The following is a 27,532-nucleotide window of genomic DNA, read 5'->3' as shown; positions in this document are numbered from 1 at the left end:
TCCGCTAATGATTGGAGCTAATTTTTCATTCAAAAAGTCAAATGGCGCTCCTTCCCTTCCGAGCCCTGCTGTGTGCCCAAACAGTGGTTTACCCCCACATGTGAGGTATCAGTGTACTCAGGAGAAATTGTGCAATAAATTTCAGGATCCATTTTATCCTGTTGCCCATGTGGAAATTAACAAATTGAGGCTAAAATAATTTTTTTGTGAAAAAAAAAGTACTTTTTCATTTTTACGGATCAATTTGTGAAGCACCTGGGGGTTCAAAGTGCTCACTATGCATCTAGATAAGTTCCTTGGGGGGTCTAGTTTCTAAAATGGGGTCACTTGTGGGGGATCTCCAATCTTTAGGTAAACAGGGGCTCTCCAAACGCGACATGGTGTCCGCTAACGATTGGAGCTAATTTTTCATTCAAAAGTCAAATGGCGCTCCTTCCCTTCCGAGCCTTGCCGTATGCACAAACAGTGGTTTGTGACCACATATGAGGTATCGGTGTACTCAGGAGAAATTGCCCAACACATTTTAGGATCCATTTTATCCTGTTGCCCATGTGAAAATGAAAAGATTGAGGCTAAAAGAAATTTTTTGTGAAAAAAAAGTACTTTTTCATTTTTATGGAACAATTTGTGAAGCACCTGGGGGTTCAAAGTGCTCACTATGCATCTAGATAAGCTCCTTGGGGGGTCTAGTTTCCAAAATGCGGTCACTTGTGGGGGAGCTCCAATGTTTAGGCACACAGGAGCTCTCCAAACGTGACATGGTGTCCGCTAAAGATTGGAGCCAATTTTTCATTGAAAAAGTCAAATGGCGCTCCTTCCCTTCCGAGCCCTGTCGTGCACCCAAAAAGTGGTTCCCCCCACATATGGGGTATCATCATACTCAGGACAAGTTGTACAATAACTTTTTGGGTCCACTTTCTCTTTTCACCCTTGGGAAAATAAAAAAATTGTTGATAAAAGTTCATTTTTATGGCTAAAAAGTTATATGTTCATTTTTTCCTTCCATGTTGCTTCTGCTGCTGTGAAACACCTGAAGGGTTAATAAACTTCTTGAATGTGGTTTTGAGCACCTTGAGGGGTGCAGTTTTTAGAATGGTGTCACTTTTGGGTATTTTCAGCCATATAGACCCCTCAAACTGACTTCAAATGTGAGGTGGTCTCTAAAAAAAAATGGTTTTGTAAATTTTGTTGTAAAAATGAGAAATCGCTGGTCAAATTTTAACCCTTATAACTTCCTAGCAAAAAAAAATTTTGTTTCCAAAATTGTGCTGATGTAAAGTAGACATGTGGGTAATGTTATTTATTAACTATTTTTTGTCACATAACTCTCTCGTTTAACAGAATAAAAATTCAAAATTTGAAAATTGCAAAATTTTAGAAATTTTCGCCAAATTTCCATTTTTTTCACAAATAAACGCAAAAATTATTGCCTTAAATTTACCACTAATGTGAAGCCCAATATGTCACGAAAAAACAATCTAGAATCGCTAGGATCCGTTGAAGCGTTCCTGAGTTATTACCTCATAAAAGGACACTGGTCAGAATTGCAAAAAATGGCCAGGTCATTAAGGTCAAAATAGGCTGGGTCATGAAGGGGTTAAAGCCTGTAATGTTAATGTTTGATGTTTGGAAATATTTTGATTAATAAACTTTGATTTTTTATGGTATTAGTTTTTTTGGTTAGCTTTTGTGTCGATACTAATCCAAATGATCTGTTAGTATACTTTTTCTAAATATATAGGTGCTGCATGTGACCAGATTTTTTTGGAGGGTGCAAAAATTTACTATATTGTCATCAATAGAGTATTTCTTGCTTTGTGCTACATTTCTGTGATATATAAGACTCCCAAAAAGCATAGAAACATTTTTCTGGAATCAATTACACACCCATATAGTATTACGTGCTCTGTGGTAGATGTTGGTGTTAAAAAACACTTCCAAAAAGCTTTTAAAACATTTTCTGGATTGAATTACTGACCCATATAGGATCACTTGCTCTGTTGTACATTTTGGTGCTATAAAACACTTGCAAAAAGCTTTGACATTTTTTTCTGAATTCACTTACTTACCCATATAGTATCACATGCTCCGTGGTACATTTTGGTGTTATAAAACATTTCCTAAAAGCTTTACATTTTTTTCTGGATTCAATTACTCACCCATATGGTTTCACATGATCTGTGGTAGATTTTGGTATTACAAAACACTTACAAAAAGCTTTTAAAAAATTATCTGTATTCAATTACCCACTCATATAGATTATGTGCTCTGTGGTACATTTCGGTATCATAAAACACTTCCAAAAAAAACTTTTACATTTTTTTCTGGATTCAATTACTCACCCATATAGTGTTACATGCTCTGTGATACATCTTAGTGTCATAAAAAACTTCCAAAAGCGTTTAAAAAATTTTCTGGATTCTATTACAATACTCACCCATATAGTATTACTTTGCCTGTGGTACATTTTGTTTGTATATAACAGTCTGTAAAAGCATAGTAAAATAGCAGAACTACGTGAGACTCCCGAGGGAGTGACCAGAAGAATATTGGAGACAGAGGAAGCTGGCATGACAGCAGACATGGCAGGAGCCTGTGGTCCGGATCCAGATACTTTCCCGACCCCAAGCCACAGCATTCACTGCTGAGATTCTTGCGGACTGTGGATGTGAAAGCGAGGATCCAGAAACTGGTGAGAGGATTGTAGAGCCTAGGATGGTTGGAAGGGACAAGGAGATGAACAAGACCATGGCCAGTAGAAAAGCTATCGGTCCCACTAGCCACAAGGTACTGACAGCTGGCATCCCAGTGAAGGGTCATTACATTCAACTGGCAGTGGAGAAGGGGGCCCTTTGAAGAGTTTGGGATCCATCATCACATTTTGTTCAGCCATATGCCAGTAGAGAAGGAACACTTGCCTCGAAGGCTACAAGAGCTGATGGCTGGAATCAGGGTCATGTTCCTCAAAAGGAGGATCAACATCGCTGGTATGCGGTGGGGGGTGATCCCAGAAAGAAGGGAGCAAGATGAACCCTTCTTGAGGAATGAAAAGGCCTGGGATAGGTTAATTGAGGTGGCTCGAGACAGGGCTACTCCCACCACTGAGAGAGCATACTGTCCTTTTGGTTCCCCACCTCCTATGGGGTGCAGGTGACAGAGGGGGATGTCGCCCATTGCTATATGTCTGAAGCTCTGGCACTACCTGATATGTAACGAATAAAATATGTAACGAAACATGTTTTGCTTTTGTGTGGTATTTTCGGCACTATGGGCACTGTGGATTTGGTTTTCCATCATGAGAATCATGAGGTCAAAGGAACTGGCCAAGGAGCTCAGAGACAGAATTGTGGCAAGGCACAGATCTGGCCAAGGTTACAAAATAATTTCTGCGGTACTCGAGGTTCCTAAGAGCACAGTGGCCTCCATAATTCTTAAATGGAAGAAGTTTGGGACCACCAGAAGTCTTCCTAGACCTGGCCATCCAGCCAAACTGAGCAATCATGGGAGAAAAGCCTTGGTGAGAGAGGTAAAGAAGAACCCCAAGATCACTGTTGCTGATCTCCAGAGATGGAGTAGGGAGATGGGAGAAAGTTCCACAAACTCAAATATCACTGCAGCCCTCCACCAGTCAGGCCTTTATGGCAGAGTGACCCGACGGAAGCCTCTCCTCAGTGCAAGACATATGAAAGCCCGCATAGAGTTTGCTAAAAAACACAAAAAGGACTCTCAGACTATGAGAAATAAGAGTCTCTGATCTGACGAGACAAAGATAGACCTTTTTTGTGATAATTCTAAGAGGTATGTGTGGAGAAAAACAGGCACTGCTCATCACCTGTCCAATACAATCCCAACAGTGAAATATGGTGGTGGCAGCATGATGCTATGGGGGTGACCATTCTTGACTGCCCCAGTCAGAGCCCTGACCTAAACCCAATTGGGCATCTCTGGAGAAACCTGAAAATGGCTGTCCACCAATGTTCACCATCCAACCTGATGGAACTGGAGAGGTCTGCAAGCAAGAATGGCTGAGGATCCCCAAATCCAAGTGTGAAAAACTTGTTGCATCATTCCCAAGAAGACTCATGGCTGTACTAGCTCAAAAGGGTGCTTCTACTCAATACTGAGCAAAGGGTCTGAATACTTATGACCATGTGATATTTCAGCTTTTGTTTTTTAATAAATTTGCAAAAATTTCTGCATTTCGTTTTTTTTTCAGTCAAGATGGGGTGCAAAGTGTACATTTGTGAAAAAAACGGAAATTTGGCAAAAATTTTGAAAATTTCACAATTTTCCAACTTTGAATTTTTATGCCCTTAAATCACAGAGATACGTCACGCAAAATACTTAATAAGTAACATTTCCCACATGTCTACTTTACATCAGCACAATTTTGGAACCAAAATTTTTTTTTGTTAGGCAGTTATAAGGGTTAAAAGTTGACCAGCAATTTCTCATTTTTACAACACCATTTTTTTTTAGGGACCACATCTCATTTGAAGTCATTTTGAGGGGTCTATATGATAGAAAATACCCAAGTGTGACACCATTCTAAAAACTGCACCCCTCAAGGTGCTCAAACCACATTCAAAAAGTTTATTAACCCTTCAGGTGTTTCACAGGAATTTTTGGAATGTTTAAATAATAATGAACATTTAACTTTTTTTCACACAAAATTTACTTCAGCTCCAATTTGTTTTATTTTACCAAGGGTAACAGGAGAAAATGGACCCCAAAAGTTGTTGTACAATTTGTCCTGAGTACGCCGATACCCCATATGTGGGGGTAAACCACTGTTTGGGCACATGACAGAGCTCGGAAGCGAAGGAGCGCCATTTGACTTTTCAATGCAAAATTGACTGGAATTGAGATGGGAAGCCATGTTGCGTTTGAAGAGCCCCTGATGTGCCTAAACATTGAAACCCCCCACAAGTGACACCATTTTGGAAAGTAGACCCCTTAAGGAACTTATCTAGATGTGTGGTGAGCACTTTGACCCAACAAGTGCTTCACAGAAGTTTATAATGCAGAGCCGTAAAAGTACAAAATCATATTTTTTCACAAAAATGATCTTTTCGCCTCCAATTTTTTATTTTCCCAAGGGTAAGAGAAGAAATTAGACCACAAAAGTTGTTGTGCAATTTGTCCTGAGTACAACGATACCCCATATGTGGGGGTAAACCACTGTTTGGGCGCATAGCAGAGCTCGGAAGGGAAGGAGCGCCATTTGACTTTTCAATGCAAAATTGACTGGAATTGAGATGGGACGCCATGTCGCGTTTGGAGAGCCCCTGATGTGCCTAAACATTGAAACCCCCCACAATTGACACCATTTTGGAAAGTAGACCCCTTAAGGAACTTATCTAGATGTGTGGTGAGCACTTTGACCCAACAAGTGCTTCACAGAAGTTTATAATGCAGAGCCATAAAAATACAAAATCATATTTTTTCACAAAAATGATATTTTCGCCTCCAATTTTTTATTTTCCCAAGGGTAAGAGAAGAAATTAGACCACAAAAGTTGTTGTGCAATTTGTCCTGAGTACAATGATACCCCATATGTGGGGGTAAACCACTGTTTGGGCGCATAGCAGAGCTCAGAAGGGAAGGAGCGCCATTTGACTTTTCAATGCAAAATTGACTGAAATTGAGATGGGACACCATGTCGCGTTTGGAGATACCCTGATGTGCCTAAACATTAAAACCCCCCACAAGTGACACCATTTTGGAAAGTAGACCCCCTAAGGAACTTATCTTGATGTGTTTTGAGAGCTTTGAACCCCCAAGTGTTTCACTACAGTTTATAACGCAGAGCCATGAAAATAAAAAATCCTTTTTTTTTAAGAAAAATTGTATTTTAGCCCCCAGTTTTGTATTTTCACAAGGGTAACAGGATAAAATGGACCACAATAGTTGTTGTCCAATTTGTCCTGAGTACGCTGATACCCCATATGTGGGGGGGAACCACTGTTTGGGCGCATGGCAGAGCTCGGAAGGGAAGGAGCGCCATTTGGAATACAGACTTAGATGGATTGGTCTGCAGGCGTCACGTTGCATTTGCAGAGCCCCTGATGTACCCAAACAGTACAAACCCCCCACAAGTGAAACTATTGGAAACTAGATCTCCCATTGAACTTATCTAGATGTGTTGTAGGACCTTTGAACCCCCAAGTGTTTCACTACAGTTTATTACGCAGAGCCGTGAAAATAAAAAAATCTTATTTTTCCCTCAAAAATGATTTTTAGCCCACCAAATTTTTATTTTCCCAAGGATAAAAAGAGAACTTGGACCCCAAAAGTTGTTGTCCAATTTGTCCCGAGTACGCTGATACCCCATATGTTGGGGTAAACCCCTGTTTGGGCGCACGGGAGAGCTCGGAAGGGAAGGAGCAGTGTTTTACTTTTTCAACGCAGAATTGGCTGGAATTGAGATCGGACACCATGTCGCGTTTGGAGAGCTCCTGATGTGCCTAAACAGTGGAAACCCCCCAATTATAACTGAAACCCTAATCCAACAACAACCTTATCCCTAATCCCAACGGTAACCCTAACCACACCCCTAACCCTGACACACCCCTAATTCTAATCCCAACCCTAATCCCAACCGTAAATGTAATCCAAACCCTAACCCTAACTTTAGCCCCAACCCTAACCCTAACTTTAGCCCCAACCCCAACCCTAACCCTAACTTTAGGCCCAACCCTAATCCTAACTTTAGCCCCAACCCTAGCCCTAACTTTAGCCCCAACTCTAACCCTAACTTTATCTCCAACCCTAGCCCCAACCCTAACCCTAGCCCCAACCCTAACCATAGCCCTAACCCTAACCCTAGCCCTAACCCTAACCCTAACCCTAGCCCCAACCCTAACCCTAGCCCTAACCCTAGCCCCAACCCTAACCCTAACCCTAGCCCTAACCCTAACCCTAGCCCTAATGGGAAAATGGAAATAAATACATTTTTTTAATTTTATTATTTTTCCCTAACTAAGGGGGTGATGAAGGGGGGTTTGATTTACTTTTATAGCGTTTTTTATATCGGATTTTTATGATTGGCAGCTGTCACACACTAAAAGACGCTTTTTTATAGCAAAAAAGTTTTTGCGTCTCCACATTTTGAGACCTATAATTTTTCCATATTTTGGTCCACAGAGTCATGTGAGGTCTTGTTTTTTGCGGGACGAGTTGATGCTTTTATTGGTAACATTTTCGGACACGTGACAGTTTTTGATCACTTTTTATTCCGATTTTTGTGAGGCAGAATGACCAAAAACCAGCTATTCATGAATTTCTTTTGGGGGAGGCGTTTATGCCTTTCCGCGTTTGGTAAAATTGATAAAGCAGTTTTATTCGTCGGGTCAGTACGATTACAGCGATACCTCATTTATATCATTTTTTTATGTTTTGACGCTTTTATACGATAAAAGCTATTTTATAGAAAAAATTATTATTTTGGCATCGCTTTATTCTGAGGACTATTACTTTTTTATTTTTTTGCTTATGATGCTTTGTGGCAGCTCGTTTTTTGCGGGACAAGATGACGTTTTCAGCGGTACCATGGTTATTTATATCCGTCTTTTTGATCGCGTGTTATTCCACTTTTTGTTTGGCAGTATGATAACAAAGCGTTGTTTTTTGGTTCGTTTTTTTTTTTTTTCTTACGGTGTTCACTGAAGGGGTTAACTAGTGGGACAGTTTTATAGGTTGGGTCGTTACGGACACGGTGATACTAAATATGTGTACTTTTATTGTTTTTGTTTGTTTTTTTTAGATAAAGAAATGTATTTATGGGAATAATATTTTTTTTTTCCTTTATTTAGGATTTTTTTTTTTTTTTTTTACACATGGGGAAATTTTTTTTTTTACTTTTTTACTTTGTCCCAGGGGGGGACATCACAGATCGCCGATTTGACAGTGTGCACAGCACTCTGTCAAATCGGCGATCATACTTTCATCGGAGCAGGCTGCTCTCTGCTCTGCAGCCTGCTCCGGACCCGGAAGTACTCCCTGCAGGACCCGGATGCAGCCCCGTGGCCATTTTGGATCCGGGCCCTGCAGGGAGAAGACACTCGGTACAAGGTGAGTTCATCACCTTGTACCGATCGTCTCAGGGAAGCCCGCAGGGAGCCCCCTCCCTGCGCGATGCTTCCCTGTACCTCCGGTACACCGCGATCATGTTTGATCGCGGTGTGCCGGGGGTTAATGTGCCGGGGGCGGTACGTGACCACTCCTGGCACATAGTGCCGGATGTCAGCTGCGATAGGCAGCTGACACCCGGCCGCGATTGGCCGCGCACCCCCCGTGAGCGCGGCCGATCGCTATGACGTACTATCCCGTCGGTGGGAATTAAGGCCCACCCCACCTCGACGGGATAGTACGTCATATGGGATTAAGGGGTTAATGAGAAAAAAATGAGCTTTTTTGAATTTACCAAATAGCTGCAATGAAACAAAGAGTGAAAATTTTAAAGGGGTCTGAATACTTTCCGTACCCACTGTATATATACCGTAAATGTTATAAATATTATAACCATATAACATGCCTTGTTATAATGAAAATAAAATTGACTGCTGTTGTGTTCAATGAAAATAATAATACATCAATACATAATGCGGATTATGATGAATTAAAAGTGAACGTGCAAACAATTAAGGTGCAAAAATGCATAATATTATGCACATCAATATTATCAAAAAGTTTTTTCCTTTCCTTTTTTCCAAGATTTTCTCATATGCTTGATATGTGGTTCCTCTGTTGTTCCTTATTCAGTATAGTGTATAGTGGATTGTGCTTTTATTATTGTACATTTAGCGGATTGGATCTCCTGTTGAAACTAGGAGAAATAAACACAATGCCTCAAATTTACTTCTGTTTACCTCATGGTGTACACAGAATTTCTGTGCTGTGGTGCCATCTAGTGGTTTTGCACTTTTTTAATGTGTTTTAAGCATTTTCATTTTGTAATGATTAATAAAGATAATACTTCTATTTTCTACATATGGTTTTATGTGCACATTTTTCAGTATGATCTTGTATATTTTTTGTACTGAACCCAGTTATAGGTCCATGTATATATTTTGGCACTATATTTACCGTATATGTTTTTATCGATACATGTGCTGTGACTGTCCACATCCTTTAGATTATGTAATATTGTAAACTATTAGAGCAATAAAGGAGCAAAAAAATGAATTCTAACCTATGCGCAAACTTTGGTAGGTAAACAACTGTACTTAAGTTTCAGGACTATAGAGGTTTCTCTTTTATTAACCTCTTCGCGCCATGCGCCGTACTAGTACTGCGCTGCCGGCACTGCATTTGTGCCAGTAGCAGTACTAGTACGGCGCACCGATCACCGCGGTCTCACGCTGAGCGCCGCGGTGATCGGGTGTGGGTGTCAGCTGTATATGACAGCTGACACCCCGCAGCAATGCCCACGATCGGCGCTAGCGCCGATCGTGGGCATTTAACCCCTCTGATGCCGCTGTCAGTAGTGACAGCGGCATAGAGGGGGATCGCGCATGGACGGGGGCTCCCTGCGCTCTCCCACTGGAGCAACGCGATGAGTGCTATGCACACTGTCAGATCAACGATCTGATCTAATACACTGATGTCCCACCCTGGTGCAATAGTAGAAAGTAAAAAAAAAATAATAGAATGTATAAAAAAAAAAAAAAATCCCCAAAAAAAGGAAAAAAAAACATTTCCCAGTAAATCCATTTATTTATGTAAATAAAAAAACAATAAAAGCACACATATTTGGCATCGCCGCGTCCGTAACGACCCGCTCTATCAAACTATCCCACTAGTTAACCCCTTCAGTGAACACCGCAAAAAAATAAAAATAAAAAACAAGGCAAAAAGCAACGCTTTATTATCATATAGGCGAACAAAAAGTGGAATAACACGCGATCAAAAAGATGGATATAAATAACCATGGTACCGCTGAAAACGTCATCTTGTCTGGCAAAAAAAAGCCGCCATACAGCGTCATCAGCAGAAAAATAAAAAAGTTATAGCTCTCAGAATAAAGTGATGCAAAAACAATTATTTTTTTATATAAAAAAGTTTTTATTGTGTAAAAGCGCCAAAACATAAAAAAATTATATAATTGAGGTATCGCTGTAATCGTACTCACCCGAAGAATAAAGCTGCTTTATCAATTTTACCACACATGGAACGCTATAAACGCCCCCTAAAGGAATTTCATGAACAGCTGGTTTTTGTTCATTCCGCCTCCCAAAAATTGGAATAAAAAGCGATCAAAAAATGTCATGTGCCCGAAAATGGTACCAATAAAAACGTCAACTCGTCCCGCAAAAAAACAAGATCTCACATGACTCTGTGGGCCAAAATATGGATAAATTATAGCTCTCAAAATGTGGTGATGCAAAAACTATTTTTTGCAATAAAAAGCATCTTTTAGTGTGTGACAGCTGCCAATCATAAAAATCCGCCAAAAAAACGCTATAAAAGTAAATCAAACCCCCATTCATCACCCCCTTAGTTAGGGAAAAATAATAACATTTTAAAAAAATGTATTTATTTCCATTTTCCCATTAGGGTTAGGGCTAGGGTTAGGGTTAGGGTTGGGGTTAGGGTTTCAGTTAGAATTGGGGGGTTTCCACTGTCTAGGCACATCAGGGGATCTCGAAACGCGAAATGGCGTCCGATCTCAATTCCAGCCAATTCTGCTTTGAAAAACTAAAACAGTGCTCCTTCCCTCTTCCCTTCCGAGCTCTGCCGTGCGCCCAAACAGTGGTTCCCCCCATATACGGGGTATCAGCGTACTCACCACAAATTGGACAACAACTTTTGTGGTCAAATTTCTCCTGTTATCCTTGGGAAAATAAAAATGTGGGGGCTAAAATATCATTTTCGTGGAAAAAAATATTTTTTATTTTCACAGCTCTGCGTTATAAACTGTAGTGAAACACTTGTTGGTTCAAAGTTCTCACAGCACATCTAGATAAGTTCCTTGGGTGGTCTAGTTTCCAATATTGGGTCACTTGTGGGGGGTTTCTACTGTTTAGGCACATCAGGGACTCTGCAAATGCAACATGACGCCTGCAGACCAATCCATCTAAGTCTGCATTTCAAACAGTGCTCCTTCCCTTCCGAGCTCTGCCGTGCGCCCAAACAGTGGTTCCCCCCATATATGGGGTATCAGCGTACTCAGCACAAATTGGACAACAACTTTTGGCATCCAATTTATCCTGTTACCCTTGGGAAAATAAAAAATTGGGGGCGAAAAGATAATTTTTTGTGAAAAAAATATGATTTTTTTTTTACGGCTCTACATTATAAACTTCTGTGAAGCACTTGGAGGTTCAAAGTGCTCACCACACATCTAGATTAGTTCCTTAGAGGGTCTACTTTCCAAAATGGTGTCACTTGTGGGGGGTTTCCACTGTTTAGGCACATCAGGGGCTCTCCAAACGCAACATGGTGTCCGATCTCAATTCCAGCAAATTTTGCATTGAAAAGTCAAATGGCGCTCCTTCCCTTCCGAGTTCTGCCATGTGCCCAAACAATGGTTTACCCCCACATATGGGGTATCGGCGTACTCAGGACAAATTGTACAACGACTTTTGTGGTCCAATTTCTCCTGTTACCCTTGGTAAAATAAAACAAATTGGATCTGAAGTAAACATTTTGTGAAAAGAAAGTTAAATGTTCAATTTTTTTTAAACATTCTAAAAATTCCTGTGAAGCACCTGAAGGGTTAATAAACTTTTTGAATGTGGTTTTGAGTACTTTGATGGGTTCAGTTTTTAGAATGGTGTCACTTTTGGGCATTTTCTGTCATATAGACCCCTCAAAGTCACTTCAAGTGTGAGGTGGTCCGTAAAAAAAATGGTTTTGCAAATTTTGTTGCAAAAATGAGAAATCGTTGGTTAACTTTTAACCCTTATAACTCCCTAACAAAAAAAATTATGTTTCCAAAATTGTGCTGATGTAAAGAAGACATGTGGGAAATGTTGTTTTTTAACTATATTATGTGATATAACTCTCTAATTTAAGGGCATAAAAACGAGAAGTTTGAAAATTGCTAAATTTTCATAATTTTCCACAAATTTCTGTTTTTTTCACAAATAAATGCAAGTCATATCGAAGAAGTGTTACCACTATCATAAAGTACAATATGTCACGAGAAAACAGTGTCAGAATCTCTGGGATCTGTTGAAGCATTTCAGAGTTATGACCTCATAAAGTGACAGTGGTCAGAATTGTAAAAATTGGCCCTGTCACTTAGGTGAAAACAGGCTTCGGGGTGAAGGGGTTAAAAGCAAAATTATTTATTTATTTTTTTTAATCTGGCTTGTGCATCCCAAAATACAGGAATCACACTTTCAGTGACACACAAGCTTTAAATTCAGAATTTAGTTTAGTTGCACATTTAGCAATGAGGGGTTTAATTCTGACACTCCTGGCTTGCACAGTGTGAAAAAGTAAAAAAAAAAATGCAGCTATTAATGTGCTGTTATTGCAGTATATCACAGATCAAAGACATACTGATAGGGAATTTAGATTGTGAGCCCCAATGAGGACAGTGATGATAATGTCTATAAAGCGCTGTGCAATTAATGGCGCTATGTAACGCCTAGTGCACACTAGGCCTATCCATTAAAGGGCCACTGTCACCCCCCCCAGCCGTTATAAGCTAAAAGAGCCACCTTGTGCAGCAGTAATGCTGCAGTCTAACAAGGTGGCTCTTTTAGTTTTTGATTCATTTATTACCTAAAAAAAGCGTTTTAAAAATTGGCCACACATACCAGATATTATACCTGGAGGCGGTCCGAAGGGTCCTGTATGAATCCCCCAACTGCCGTCACTCTTCTCTTCAGGGGCGATGGTACCCGCCCCCTGAGCGCTGTTATCTTCTGAAATCCGGCGCCTGCGCTGTGCGTGCCTGCCTGGGGCCTGCGCAGTGCGCTGTTTAGACGCTCCCCAGCTCCGACGCTCCCCAGCTCCCCCGCCTTCCCAGGAACCCCAGCCCCGCACTGTGCATAATGAATAACAGTGCGGGGCGGGGGATTCAGCAACAGTGTGGCCGCACTGACAATGAACACTGCGCAGGCCCCAGGCAGGCTCGCACAGCGCAGGCGCCGGATTTCAGAAGATAACAGCGCTCAGGGGGCGGGTACCATCGCCCCTGAAGAGAAGAGTGACGGCAGTTGGGGGATTGATAAAGGACGGTTTGAACCACCTCCAGGTATAATATCTGGTATGTGTGGCCAATTTTTAAAACGCTTTTTTTAGGTAATAAATGAATCAAAAACTAAAAGAGCCACCTTGTTAGACTGCAGCATTACTGCTGCACAAGGTGGCTCTTTTAGTTTATAACGGCTGGGGGGGGGTGACAGTGGCCCTTTAAAGAAAAATTATCACATGCACTCAGACCAATGTTATTCAGTGAGTCAGTGCAGTTGAATTATTTTTTTCACTCACTAAATCTGGATGTGAAAAAAAATCACAACATCCACAATTTTTCTTCAAAAATTGGATAAGACTCGCCTATTCAAGTCAATAAGTGTGAGATTTTTACTGATACATTGCAATTCTGTGATATCCCTTCCTGATTGGCTGGTCTAGACCATGTGGATTGATTACTATGTAAGAAGAAGAACCCAGCTAGGTGTGCTTCCTCTGTGACGGGTCCGGAACCGTTGGGGCTGTCACCTATGTTGCAGGGGGGAAAGCTTAAGGCCCTGGACTGTTCCCGGCAGTTGAGAAAAGGGAGCTGAGGGAATTGCAGCATGCGAGTAATCTGACAGTTACAGCGGGTACGTGCAGTGCGCAAGAGGTCAGTGTAGGTGCTCCTAATGCAGAGTATCGTGAGAGAGCAGGCCTAAGACTTGAAGGCCAGAGGGCAATAAACGGAGACTGTCGTCAGAGCCATGTACCGATATCGCTGACACCAATGACACCGCTGGCAGTGAGACAAAGGGCCCGTGTATGGCACATAGCCTCGCGCCCACGCAGACCGGAAGGTCATACCACCCATTGTGAACTTTATCCTGTTAAGCTTCTAAACAGCCCCACATAGGGGAACCGCCCTGCAGAACAGAGACATTGCCTTGTGTATTCCTTCTCCTTTGGGTCCCAAAGCCGGCATCAGGACCACAAGGAAACATCACCCACAACAGGACCCAAGACGCCATCCTCTCTAGGACAACACCGAATTTCCACAGCGCCATTGCCTTGGCGCCACCGTTTGAACCCAGGGAATACACTGAGGACTGCGTAGGATTGATAAGTCTATTTCCTCTGAACGTATTGTCTCAGTTACTTGTTTAACTACCGTGTCCCAAGTTACAGTATTTTGTATTCAGAAAATTCCCCTATACTTCTCCCTGTGTGGAGTATCCACTGTAGAATTAAATCCCCTGATAACTAGTGTTGAGCATTCCGATACCGCAAGTATCGGGTATCGGCCGATATTTGCGGTATCAGAATTCCGATACCGAGATCCAATACTTTTGTGGTATCGGGAATCGGTATCGGAACCATATTAATGTGTAAAATAAAGAATTAAAATAAAAAATCGGGATATACTCACCCTCTGACGCGCCCTGGTTGTAACCGGCAGCTTCCGTTTCTAAGAATGAGCGCTTGAAAGACCTTAGATGACGTCGCGGCTTGTGATTGGTCGCTGGGCGGTCACGTGACTGCCACGCGACCAATCACAAGCCGCGACGTCATCTAAGGTCTTTCAAGCGCTTGAAAGACCTTAGATGACGTCGCGGCTTGTGATTGGTCGCTGGGCGGTCACGTGACGTCACGTCATCTAAGGTCTTTCAAGCGCTTGAAAGACCTTAGATGACGTTGCGGCTTGTGATTGGTCGCTGGGCGGTCACGTGACCGCCCAGCGACCAATCACAAGCCGCAACGTCATCTAAGGTCTTTCAAGCGCTCATTCTTAGAAACGGAGGCTGGCGGTTACAACCAGGGCGCGTCAGAGGGTGAGTATATCCCTATTTTTTATTTTAATTCTTTATTTTACACATTAATATGGATCCCAGGGCCTGAAGGAGAGTCTCCTCTCCTTCGGACCCTGGGAACCATACAGGATACCTTCCGATACTTGGTGTCCCATTGACTTGTATTCGTATCGGGTATCGGTATCGGCGATATCCGATACTTTTCGGGTATCGGCCGATACTATCCGATACCGATACTTTCAAGTATCGGACGGTATCGCTCAACACTACTGATAACCCTTGCTCTAACTACGGTCCGTTACTGCATCCTACGTGCCTGCTGTTTCCTTACAACTACAAGGTATTGTGGGCAAGCCCGTGATATGATAGCATGCGTGAAGTGATGACCAGTGTGTTAAATGGGCTTTTTTTTTTTTTGCCGCTACTCACAAACTGAATTCTAGACCATTCGAATTTGTGTGGAACTGCAAATTTCAGCAAAAAATTGACTCCAACTTGATCCTCCACGTATTGATGCACGCAACTGTAGTATCTTGGCATCTGTCCACTATAGTGACCCATTGTAAAAAAAAAAAACCTAATAAAGCAAAAATAAAAAAGAACTGCATGGCATACTGTATGTTTGTAGCGTCTCAATAAAATATTCTTGCTTTTTACATTTTTTTTGGTGCAGATTTTTCAATACTCATTATTATGAAACAATTGATATGCTGCTGATTTAAATCTGCAACGTAAAAAATAAGCATGATACTTCAGGAATCTCATTCATTTTGGTTTTTGCAAATATGGGGAGAAAAAATGGAGCAAAATCCAACATGTGCAGACCCATATTCAGATACCACACACCATGCCACCTCTCCTCTCCTAATTGGAACCATTCTTACACCACTTTAATTACCTCCTCACACTCTTGCAGTACATTATATATTATTTGTTTATAGTATTAGGAAATAAAATGTAACTAATGATACAATATATCATCTATGCAGAAACATTCAGTATTAGCTTTGCTAAAGGGCTTTAAAGATCGTTTCTTATCTACAGCTAATAGCAGCAACAGAAAAACACGTTTCGGCCCAATTCAGAAATTTGTATATCATGATCTGAGTGCAAATTGTAATTTTCGGACTGGTTGTGGGACCCTGACTTGATCTCAGCAGCCTCATGAGGGTCTTATCTGAGACTGGTGAGTTCTGGACCCATGGTCAGTTGTGAAGTTGTGGACTGTACTCAGGTGGTGATAAATGGACGTCTATATTCTGCCTTGGAATATGATTGCAGTACAGAGTATTGTGCTGCATTAGTGCATCTTTCCATCAGAAAACCATTTCTGCATGGGGCTATGAAAAAGAATTACACAGTAGTGGTATAAATTGGAATAAACAGAATTGAAAAAAGTAAGAATGCACAGTTATATTATACATACCATAATGAATGTGTCTGGATCATCGATGGATTTCTAATGCTGAGCTACTGTGTTGTCTGCTTTTTATAGTTACCAGCAGCTCTAGAAGAGAATCGAAACTGAAACATTGACAGTGCATAATGACATTCCAGGCACTCATATTACAGCTCTAAATCTCAATTTTCTGAAGAAGATAATACCATAATACCATTACATTTACAGCACACACTACCTGTGGGTTTACCTCCACATACAATAGAACTGTAACATAGAGTTTATTTGTCTACACACACTTTTCACTTTTTGAAGTGTTTTTTTTTGCCAAAAATACATGGGAAAATGTTAAAAATGCCAGTATTTTTTTTAAATGGCCTGAATTCTTTTCTGGTATTTTTTCAGTGTTTTTTCTGTGTTAATCAAATGGGACTAAACCCAGCTCTGTGATTAAAGTGGTTGTCCGGTCCAAATCAGTAAGTCCGATTTGGACTTATTGATTTGGACCTGGTAAATCCTTTAAGGAAATAGACAATAAAGTAAACAGAGATGAATAGTAGCAAAATATCACAGCAAAGAACTCTATTCTAACCTGCTATAGCTCCAAAACATACTACATAACATAGTTTTTAATAAATAACAGAAAAATGAATATTAAAAAATGATAGGGCTAAGCGCACATAATCCTATGTGTCACTAGCCAACAGCTAGGAGGCACTTAGTACTTAAGGCACCTCCACCTGCAAGGAGGTGCCTGAGCAACAATTGAGTGTTGCAGTCTGATAGATGAAAATCTGTTGTCAGGACCCTGAACCTGTATCTGTACTTTGAACCTGAATCCGCACCTGCGGTACCTGAGCCTGAAACCATTTTGGCTGTAGTACATGAACGTGAAATTACACCTGTGGTACCGCAGAAACCCAAACAAGGTCCTATACATATTAGGGAGTGAAGAACAACATCACAGCCTACAAAAGATTACTCCCATAAACATAAAATTCAGAAAAAACAATACTTTTATTTAGACAATCAACAGACACATAAAAGCATGTAGAAAGAAGAGGTCATGCAGAGAAAAAATAATCGAATAAGTATACAAGATATTTTAAGATCTGTCACACAATGTGATTTAATATGCAAATTGCCTCTTCAGAGAAAAAGAGGACTTGAACTCTATAGCGCCACCTGTTGGAAGTAGTGATCCTACAAGTCACAATCAACGAGTCTTGTAATATGACTTAGGATAAAAGCCAAATCAATTCGCAGACACTGTGTTTCAGGCTCTTGGCCCTCGTCAGTGCGAACAATGAGAACTCATTTGGCTAGGTGAGAGGCTCTGGACTGGGGTCTAAGGCTACTTTCACATTAGCGTCGTTCGACGCACGTCGCAATGCGTCGTTATGTAGAAAAAACACATCCTGCAAAGTTGCCCGCAGGATGCGTTTTTTCTCCATAGACTTTCATTAGCGACGCATTGCGACGGAGTGCCACACGTCACAACCGTCGTGCGACGGTTGCGTCGTGTTTTGGCGAACCGTCGGGACAAAAAAAAGTTACATGTAATGTTTTTTTGCGTGTCATGTCCGCCATTTTCGACCGCGCATGCGCTGCCGAAACTCCGCCCCCTCCTCTTCGGACATTACGATGGGGCAGCAGCGGAAGCATTGTAAAACTGCTTCTGCTGCCCACGTCAGGCATTACTTTCACAACGCGCGTCGGCACGTCAGGCCGACGCATAGCAACGGCCCAGTGCCGACGCTAATGTGAAATTAGCCTAAGGGGTATGGTTTCTCCTTTTGGAAAGTGACATACCAGCTCTGGCTTGTCAAGGTAAGGAGGCTTATTCACCGTGCAATGCTCCTCTGGGAAATTTAATATGCAGATTGACTCTTGTTCGATGCATAAGAACTGATTAGGCTAGGTGAGAGGCTCTGGACTGGGGTCTAAGGGGTAAGGTTTCTCCTTGTGGAAAGTGACATACCAGCTCTAGCTTGTCAAGGTAAGGAGGCTTATTTGCCGTGCAATGCTCCTCTGGGAAATTTAATATGCAAATTGACTCTTCAGAGAAAAAGAGGACTTGAACTCTATAGCGCCACTTGTTGGAAGTAGCGAGCCTACAAGTCACAATCATCCCTTTAACGAGTCTTGTAATATGACTTAAGATAAAAGCCAAATCAGTATCTCAATTTTCAGACAATGTGACTTAAAAGTCATTTACATATATCTATTTTTATAAGTGGCATGCCCTTATGGGAAAAAAAATATAAAAACTAAATTTCTGAATGTTTACATGAGCACTGTCACTTTATTAGTTAGCATTTAGCAAAAAGGATACTATCTAATATTCACTTGTGTAACCATTGTTTTTTGCATTTAGGCCTATTTATTGTAATTCGCCACTAGGTGGAGTCCTTGTACCACCAACAATTGCATATGAAATAAAAGTGTGGTATTTAGTTTTTATACTTTTCCCATATGGGTATGCCACTTATAATAATAGATATATGTAAATGACTGTTTTAAATCATATTGTGGGAGAGATCTAAACATATCTTGTATACTTACCCAATGATTTTTTCTCTGCATGATCTCTTTTTTAAAATGTATTTATGTGTCGGTTAATTGTCTAAATAAAAGGTTTTTTTCTGTATTTTTTTATTGAAGGGACTAATCTCTTGTAGGCTGTGACCTGTGGTACAAGAGCCTGAAACCACTCCAGTGATACATGATCCTGAAACTGCTCTGGCAGTACACAAACCAGTACCTGTGCTTTTTACCTTGTCTCATCTGTACGAGCACTACTATACATTTTATCATTATCTGGTCTCACCTTGGACTGCGAGTCTGTGTTTACTGTCTTCATCCTTTGGGTCATCTGCCATGGTGCTGGGATCTGTCCTGGAGTAGAATCAGACGTCTACCCGTGGTCCAAGTCTAACCACACCATCATTAGCACTAGTGAAAACTCAGTGGTTTGCCTAGTTACTCCGCTCTAGGCTCTCCCCAGTCTTTGGCGCAGTGGGTCCCTGATCCACATGTGTTACAGTTTGCTCAATCCATGGACCCAACTGACCCCAAGACCTTTTCACTCTCTGAGATATTCAAAGAGATGTCCCAGCAACATAATAAGCAGGTCAAGATCCAATCCTATCTGTAAACAGTGAATATCCGCTTAGACACCTTGTCGTCAGCTGCTTCATCTGCCCCAGTCCAAGTTGCTGCAACAGTGATTACTCCGCCTGCAACTTAGGCATTGGGACTTGCTTACCATCTGTCTGTACCTCCACATTTCTAAATGGACCCCAAGCAGTGCCATGGGTTTATTAATCAGTGTACCTTACACTATGAACTGCTGGCCCATAATTTTCCCTCGCATTGGGCTATAATTGTGTTCCTGATGTCTCACTTAGAAGGAAAGGCCCTGGCATCTCTCAGTCCCCTATGGAAACGGAGGATCCAGTAACCTCAGATTTACAGGTTTTCTTGGAGGCATTCCACAAGGTCTTCTGCAAGCTAGGTCATGTCACTTCTGCAGCATCCTCCCTCCTAAGCATCACGGAGGTCTGACTTTAGGGCAATATGCAGTTTAGTTCCACACTCTGTATTCTGATTATGGCTGGAATAACGAGGCGCTGATGGCGGTATTCAGGGAGGGATTGTCCAGAAGAATTAAAGATGAATTGCCTGGTCTAGACATTCCTGCCACATTGGATGACCTAATTTCCCTGACCATTCTTATCGACCTCAGGTTCCAGGAACGTTCCAGAGAGTCGTCATGTGAAAAGAAACCGCTTTGTGTTTTCAAGTGCCGCCAATTACTCAGCCATCTATGACAGCTACAAACTCTGAATCCATAGAAAGAGAGCGTCTTAAGTTGGCCCAACAACGGCATGAACACTGTTGTGCCAAGGGACTGTGCTACTATTGCGGTAGTATGTCTCATTTGATCCGTATATGTGTTCCAAGAAGTCAGGAAACTCCAAAGCTTAGGGTTTGTAGGAGAGACCTGCCTGGTTAAAAATGTTTCCTTTCCACCATTGATTTTGATTGTATTGATATCTTCTGGCGGCTCACAGTTCGTTGAAACAGCTTGCCTAGATTCTTCTGCAGTTGGAAATTTCATGCAGCAAGAACTGGTAGATTAGTACCAAATTCCCATTCGACGTCTGGAGAATCAGTTGGTGTCATCCGTCAATGGAAGGGTCCTGTCTGAAACTGTCCATGTGGTCACTTTGCAAGTAGAAATGCTACACATGGAGAAGATTGCCTTCTATGTACTTCCTGGGCTGTTGCACCCTCTTCTCCTGGGCCTTTCGTGGCTATGTGTTCATGAACCCATTCTAGACTGGAGATCCAGAGAGATGCTTCAATGGGGACAGTTGTGCCACGCTGTGTAGGCTCCGTTCCCAACCGTAGAAAGCCATATTCAGTGTGTTTGGTGCTAAATAGCGATTTGCTTCAGAAACAGCATGGGGGACATCTTCTACAAGGTTTTTGAAAAGTTTTCTTATGGATTTCCTTTATAAGGTATTTTGAAAGATTATTAAAATCGCTTGTGCTACATTATTATTCAATTAAAAATTATAACAGCAGTTATGTTTTAGGCCTAAGATTGGAGAGATGCAGAACTTATCTTAAGGCCAGGGTCACATGAGCGTATAAATCGGATGAGTGCTATCCGATTTTTTTATCGAATAGCTCTCAGACCAATCTTATTCAATGGGGCAATGCCGATGACTGATTTTTTTTCCACTGACTTGAAATCACTCTGAAATTGGAAGATGCTCACCCATTTAAGTCTATGGGTGCGTGGAAAACATCCGACTCACAAAATTGAAAAGATGGAGAAATGTTGTCTCCATCTTCTCCTCACTGTGTGTTACAGTTCTCTCATCCGAGACAATCGAGTCCCATTATTCAGACACGCGGATCAAACTCTGATCAGAGTTTGATCGGAGTGTCATTAGCATAATCACTCTGATTCTTTCAGATGAGAGAATTTACAGTTGTGTGACCCTGGCCTACCAGTCATGTCCACCAGTTTTGTACGTAACTGGCTCTGTGCGCTTGCCCACACAAATAAGACCAGACTGGCGCATGCTGAATTTGGAAATGGCCTATATGTACTAACATCTATTGATGTGTTGCTAATGTGCATTTGAGTTCACAAATGGCAGTACACAAACCAGAGAAAAATGTGAGCGCACCCTTGGGTATATAAAGACAGAAAAAATTAAACAATGAAAATGTCATGATCCAGACCGGGTTTTGTATTCTTTCTTTCTTTCCCGATCTGATCATGTCAAGTGTTAACTTTTCTCTGCCTCGTTTTGGCTTCAGGCTGGTTATTTCTCTTCACTGCATCCTGCAGGTGGTGTCAGTCATAGTTCTGCCTACAGCATGAGTAGCTAACTCTATTACACCCTGACTTGTCTTGCTATTATTCCTGACTCAACCCATGTCTGTGTTATATCCTGATCCCTGTCCTGTCTCTGTGTGTTCCCGTTGTGTCTAGACTTCTTGGTACTTGAACTCGGCTTGGACACTGACCTGTTTTTGTCTCTTGTCTTTGGCGTATCCGCTCCTGACCGTTACTGATCCCCTGGCTTGTCTCTGACCCTGAGTTTGTTATTCCTTTGGTACTGTGCTACAGTCTTGGATTTTACCCGGCATGTATGACTTTTCAGCTGGCACCTGGTGGTACCTTCGCTGCTGCACGACAGTTCTGCTTCATCTGTGTGCTTGGCCTCTCTCCATTCTATTGCCACCTAGCAGAGCTAGCTTCTACCTGCATTGCAGCAGCGTGATAGATAAATACTCTTGTGTTAAAACAGTTTTAGGTTTTTATTGATGAACTAGACTGTGGCCCGATTCTAACGCATCGGGTATTCTAGAATATGCATGTCCCCGTAGTATATGGACAATGATGATTCCAGAATTCGCGGCAGACTGTGCCCGTCGCTGATTGGTCGAGGCAACCTTTATGACATCATCGTCGCCATGGCAACCATTATGACATCTACGTCGATACTGTGCCCGTCGCTCAGAGACGCGGGATTTCCAGGACAGACAGACAGACAGACAGACAGACAGACAGAAAAACCCTTAGACAATTATATATATAGATGTGTGGCATTCAATCAGAATACATTCTTTACCGCACATTCCAAAAACACATCCTTCATTTTCCACATTTATTTTTTTTCTATTAAGTAATAGATTGGATTACGATACTAATGCACAAGTTATATATCTTTTTTCACATTTTAAAAAAACATTGTTTTATTTGTTTATAGCTGTGTGAGTACTTGTTTTTTGGGGATAAGTTGTATTTTCAAATAGCACAGTCATTTCATTAATTTTTTAGGGTGCAAGGTTAAACCATTATTCTGCTATTGTTTTTTTGCGTGTGTATGTTGGTTTTACGGTAATTACTGCTAACTTGTATGACATGCAATGCAGGTTATTACAAATAGGATGATTACAGATTAAACAGGTTTTTTAATCCCTATCAAAATGGCGATTTTCCATTTTTGCACTTTTGTTATTTCCTCTCCTTCTTCCTACAGCCATAACTTTTTTATTTTTTCAGTCCCCATAGCCATATGATGGCTTGTTTTTTGTGAGACAAGTTGTAGTTTTGAATGACATAATCTATTTTACCATTCAATGTACTAGAATATGGAAAAAATTTCAAGAGTAGTGAAATTGTACATCTTGAAAGACGCGCCATACAGGGCCGGACTGGCCATAGGGCACTTCTGGCAAATGCCAGAAGGGCCGGTGCCAGTGGTGGGCCGCTCAATCCGCCGCCCCCGCCGTCGCATTCAACTATACCGGCGTATAGACGCCGGTACAGTTGAATGCAATGATGGAGGAGAGAGCGTCTACAGACGCTCCTCTCCCATCATTCCCCGCTCTGCCTCTGACACTGCGGGTGCGCGATGATGTCATATCATCGCGCACCTGCTGTGTCCCGGGCAGACTGCAGCTGCTGAGACAGGAGCAGGAACCAGGAAGCAACGCTGGGCACGAGGAGAGGTGAGGAGAGTTTTTTTTTTTTTCTGGACTGTGGGGCCATTCTCGGAGGAGGTGAGGGGAGGAAGAGAAGAGATGTGGGCTGTATATAGTTCTCTGTGGGCTGTGCTCTGTGCTGTATACTGCTGTGGGCTGTATATAGTTCTCTGTGGGCTGTGCTCTGTGCTGTATACTACTGTGGGCTGTATATAGTTCTCTGTGGGCTGTGCTCTGTGCTGTATACTGCTGTGGGCTGTATATAGTTCTCTGTGGGCTGTGCTCTGTGCTGTATACTACTGTGGGCTGTATATAGTTCTCTGTGGGCTGTGCTCTGTGCTGTATACTGCTGTGGGCTGTATATAGTTCTCTGTGGGCTGTGCTCTGTGCTGTATACCACTGTGGGCTGTATATAGCTCTCTGTGGGCTGTGCTCTGTGCTGTATACTGCTCTGTGCTGTATATAGTTCTCTGTGGGCTGTGCTCTGTGCTGTATACTGCTGTGGGCTGTATATAGTTCTCTGTGGGCTGTGCTCTGTGCTGTATACTGCTGTGGGCTGTATATAGTTCTCTGTGGGCTGTGCTCTGTGCTGTATACTGCTGTGGGCTGTGCTCTGTGCTGTATACTACTGTGGGCTGTATATAGCTCTCTGTGGGCTGTGCTCTGTGCTGTATATTGCTGTGGGCTGTATATAGTTCTCTGTGGGCTGTGCTCTGTGCTGTATACTGCTGTGGGCTGTATATAGTTCTCTGTGGGCTGTGCTCTGTGCTGTATACTACTGTGGGCTGTATATAGTACTCTGTGGGCTGTGCTCTGTGCTGTATACTGCTGTGGGCTGTATATAGTTCTCTGTGGGCTGTGCTTTGTGCTGTATACTACTGTGGGCTGTATATAGTACTCTGTGGGCTGTGCTCTGTGCTGTATACTGCTGTGGGATGTATATAGCTCTCTGTGGGCTGTGCTCTGTGCTGTATACTACTGTGGGCTGTATATAGCTCTCTGTGGGCTGTGCTCTGTGCTGTATACTACTGTGGGCTGTATATAGCTCTCTGTGGGCTGTGCTCTGTGCTGTATACTGCTGTGTGCTCTGTGCTATATATAGTACTCTGTGGGCTGTGCTCTGTGCTGTATACTACTGTGGGCTGTATATAGCTCTCTGTGGGCTGTGCTCTGTGCTGTATACTGCTGTGTGCTCTGTGCTATATATAGTACTCTGTGGGCTGTGCTCTGTGCTGTATACTACTGTGTGCTATATATAGTTCTCTGGGCTGTGCTCTGTGCTGTATACTACTGTGTGCTCTGTGCTATATATAGTACTCTGTGGGCTGTGCTCTGTGCTGTATACTACTGTGTGCTATATATAGTTCTCTGGGCTGTGCTCTGTGCTGTATACTACTGTGGGCTGTATATAGTACTCTGTGGGCTGTGCTCTGTGCTGTATACTACTGTGGGCTGTATATAGTACTCTGTGGGCTGTGCTCTGTGCTGTATACTACTGTGGGCTGTATATAGTACTCTGTGGGCTGTGCTCTGTGCTGTATACTACTGTGGGCTGTATATAGTACTCTGTGGGCTGTGCTCTGTGCTGTATACTACTGTGGGCTGTATATAGTACTCTGTGGGCTGTGCTGTATATAGTACTCTGTGGGCTGTGCTGTATATAGTACTCTGTGGGCTGTGCTGTATATAGTACTCTGTGGGCTGTGCTGTATATAGTACTCTGTGGGCTGTGCTGTGTATAGTACTCTGTGGGCTGTGCTGTATATAGTACTCTGTGGGCTGTGCTGTATATAGTACTCTCTGGGCTGTGCTGTATATAGTACTCTCTGGGTTGTGCTGTATATAGTACTCTCTGGGCTGTGCTTTATATAGTACTCTGGGCTGTGCTGTATATAGTACTCTGGGCTGTGCTTTATATAGTTCTCTGTGGGCTGTGCTGTATATAGTTCTCTGGGCTGTGCTGTATATAGTTCTCTGTGGGCTGTGCTGTATATATTACTTTGTGGGCTGTGCTGTATATATTACTTTGTGGGCTGTGCTGTATATATTACTCTGTGGGCTGTGCTGTATACTACTGTGTGGACTGTGCTGTATACTTCTACGTGGGCTGTGCTGTATACTACTGTGTGGTCTGTGCTGTATACTACTGTGTGGTCTGTGCTGAATACTGCTGTGTGGGCTGTGTTATCTACTACGTGAGCTGTGCTATAGTATGCAGGCTGTGCTGTACACTATGCGGTTTGTGCTATATAATATGCGGGCTTTGCTATATACTATGGGGAGTATATTATATTCTATGGGGGAGGCCATGTTATGTACTATGTGGCTGTGTTATATACTATTGTGGGGGTATATTATATTCTATGGGGGAGGCTGCGTTATATACTATGGGGGGCTGCATTATATTCTATGGGGGGCTACATTATATATTATGGGGAGGTGGGCTGTATTATATTCTATGGGGGTTACATACTCTGGGGTGGCTGCATTATACTCTGTGGGGTGGCTGCATTATACTCTGGGGTGGCTGCATTATACTCTGGGGTGGCTGCATTATACTCTGGGGTGGCTGCATTATACTATATGTGGGCTGCATTATACTGTATCGAGGACTATGGGGAATACGTTATACTATATGAAGAACTATGGGGTGCATTATACTATGGGAAGTGAATTGTACTACATGGATGACTGTGGCGGTGCATTATACTATATGGAGCACTATGAGGATTGTATTATGCTATATGGAGGACTATGAGGATTGTATTATGCTATATGGAGGACTATGAGGAGTGTATTATACTATGTGGAGGACTGAGCAGTGTATTTTAATATATGGAGGACTATAGGGAGTGTATTATACTATATGGAGGACTATGGAGCACATTATAATATATGGAGGACTATGGGGTGTATTTTACTAAAGAAGTAAAATGCTGCATATTCGGATTGTTTTTGCTGGAACAAAAAGCCTTGTTGTCAGCAGCACATTGCCAGTGTAAACTGTAGATGTGCTGCTGAAAACATGATACTGTATGGTGATCTGTTAGTGATCTATTAGTGATCGTTCTGTCTCATCATTATTCCTCAGCTGGTGGAAAGAGGCCGGGAAACAAGCGTTGAACAACTTCAGTATTGTCGATCAAACTCGTTTAGCGGCCTGAACTCAGCGCACGTAAATACAACAGAAAGGCTTCTGTGTGATGTGCAATATGTTAGCATTTGGGGACCCATTTTAAACTTTGCCTAGGGCCCCACTTTGCCTAAAACCGGCCCTGCCTACAAGTGTACAAAGATATTATACAGTCACCATGTGACAAGTGGGCCTGTGTAACTTCAAATGCCAGGGCTGAATTTTAGTCCCAGTCCGGCCCTGGCGCCATATGTCAGTCACCGTGGGTGATCCGCAGGTGCACATGCACACATAGTGGACATAGGGTTTCTAGAAATCCCATCCACTATGCTGTAACATCTGGCTGCTGTGGGTTTGACGCTGCATAAATACACAGCGTCAAACCCACAGCAATTCCTGACTGTGGGAACGTACCCTAAGGGTTCCTTCACACTTCAGTTTTCTAATTCATGTGCGACTACAATCAGATGTCATCTTACTGCTGTCTACTTTTAACAGACTGTATGATAGAAGAAGCTTGAAAACTCTCCATTAGTATTTTTTTCCTCCAAGACAAAGAATGACACACTGACCAACCTCTGATAAAACGGAGTCCGTTTTTGCGTACGAGAAAAGTTACTGACATGTGAAGGAGCCCTAGCACAGCCAGTGTCTGATAGGAAAGATATGAGCTGAGATCCTGAGCTTGCAAAGAAGACCCAACATATAACATAAATGGAAGAGGTTAATGGTTAATGTTTGTTTAATGTACTGCAATAAAACATTGTTTTCATGTTGCTGCAATCAAAGACTACTATGACATTTTTAGCTTTCCATCAATAGAGCTAAGTGAGTCCTTGTTTTTTGCAGTATGACTTTTCATTGGTCAAAAAATTCTATTTTTTCTAATAAAAACAGCAATTTCTGCATAGTTTTTTTTTTTACGGTGTTCACCTTGATATATGTGGTCCTAGTCATGTTCACACCTCTGAAGCTCATCAACACTAAAGCAGATTTAGATGTCCCTTCTTGCATTTCATCAGCGAATATTTATTGTGGCCCTTTCAT

At 42.1% G+C, this 27,532-nt stretch overlaps 1 protein-coding gene across 1 annotated transcript in view; it reads right to left on the bottom strand.

Moving 5' to 3' along the window:
• LOC143808036 (receptor-transporting protein 3-like) overlaps positions 1-16,531 on the bottom strand; it is a 42,280-nt gene extending 25,749 nt beyond the window's left edge. The window contains exon 1 of the mRNA XM_077290261.1: positions 16,366-16,531. The gene's annotated coding sequence lies outside the window, so the exon portion shown is untranslated. The remainder of the gene's footprint in view (positions 1-16,365) is intronic.
• Between the last annotated feature and the right edge of the window lie 11,001 nt (positions 16,532-27,532).

The sequence above is a fragment of the Ranitomeya variabilis genome, chromosome 2 (genome assembly GCF_051348905.1).
Source record: "Ranitomeya variabilis isolate aRanVar5 chromosome 2, aRanVar5.hap1, whole genome shotgun sequence".
NCBI lineage: Eukaryota > Metazoa > Chordata > Amphibia > Anura > Dendrobatidae > Ranitomeya > Ranitomeya variabilis.
Note: the sequence above shows the minus strand (reverse complement) of the source record. Positions and strands in the feature narration are given on the sequence as shown.